General features: G+C 35.7%; 1 long non-coding RNA gene across 1 annotated transcript in view; it reads left to right on the plus strand.

Moving 5' to 3' along the window:
- The window catches only part of LOC105452614, an 8,041-nt gene extending 6,757 nt beyond the window's left edge, over positions 1–1,284 (plus strand). The window contains exons 2-3 of the long non-coding RNA XR_974761.1: positions 674–805; positions 1,151–1,284. This is a non-coding gene — a long non-coding RNA (uncharacterized LOC105452614). The remainder of the gene's footprint in view (positions 1–673; positions 806–1,150) is intronic.
- The last annotated feature ends 72 nt before the right edge of the window (positions 1,285–1,356 follow it).

A 1,356-nucleotide genomic window follows, 5' to 3' on the forward strand; every position in this document is an offset into this window, starting at 1 on the left:
GTGGCTTGGTGTCAAGTGTTTCAAGCCATGCCGGGTCTCTTAACGCGAAGCCGTCGCGTTGCGACAACCGAGATTATAAGAGCTCAATAACGGTTGAACCGATTAAGTTCTAAGTAGGCTTAATCGATAGCTTGGGTTCGATTTGTGTAATGAAAGTGTTTTTATTTTTTTTCTACGTGCCCTACAAGCGGAGATATTTGCATGCGAAGTCCGAAATGTAGGAATTTCAGATTAAGAAACGTCGTCATTATCATTGTCGTCGCCCAGTTGCAAAGTGGGGGAAGTGTACTTTTACAATTTCTGACGCAAGAGGCGCTAGATCTTGCAGCCACGCACGTTTCGATCGATATATATCGAGCAATATATAGAACAGCGACCTCTATGGTGTAACACTTACTATCAAGTCGATAATATAGTAATCTCAATATCACATTTATAATTTAATTCGAACTGTGATTGGTAGCGCATCGCCATTTGTATCGATAGTTGCGCTTATATTGCAATCGATACAAATCGCCCATATATCTTCTTTCTGTCCTTAATCTAATCTAATTCGATAACATTATTCATGGTTCATTATTAGTGTGTCAAAATGGAGGATATGGATGTAAGTATTATTTACCATGCACATAATTTTATTAGTTTGATTTATTTTTATCATTTTAATTTATAGTTAGACGATTTGATATTGGAATTCTCTGACGATGGTGATGAAATGAGTGGAGAAAAAATCCCGAAAGCCGGAAAGTCGATTCCTTCTATAAGTGCATCTGCATGTTTACAGGCATCCGTAAATCTCAACAGCGTAAGTAATAACATACTAGTTTTCTGATTTAGATCGGAGAGGGTATTATAAGCATAAATGTATTGATGATAAAAGTAGATTGCAAAAGAGTACTGTAACCTGTTTTCCGAACGCCTCTCTCCCTCTCTCTCTCTCTCTCTCTCTCTCTTCTCCCCCTCTTATTTGCTCTTTTTCTCCAAAAATTATTTGCTCACTCCCTCACTTATTCATCAATTAATTAAATAATTTACTCGTTTTTATTTTTTTTACTCACACTTATTTATTTTACTTTACTGTAATTTTTATACATTACATACATATTCACACACATACTTATGCTTGTAATATTATAATTTTTCTTTATAGTACCCTGACCGTGTCGTACCCAAACCGACGTCTGTTACTTCTACCATTCATGTTGCTTCAACAGGGCCACCTCCGTTACAAGACGTTCCTCCATTATATTCTACTGTAACATTTCAGAATCAAAAGCCATCAGTTGTTTCTGTAAGTTAGCATTTCTTTATTACAATTTATATTTTTTATTTGTTACGAGCTTGCTCTTGTATATT

Source organism: Wasmannia auropunctata, unplaced genomic scaffold, assembly GCF_000956235.1.
Source record: "Wasmannia auropunctata unplaced genomic scaffold, wasmannia.A_1.0 LD336027.1, whole genome shotgun sequence".
Lineage (NCBI taxonomy): Eukaryota > Metazoa > Arthropoda > Insecta > Hymenoptera > Formicidae > Wasmannia > Wasmannia auropunctata.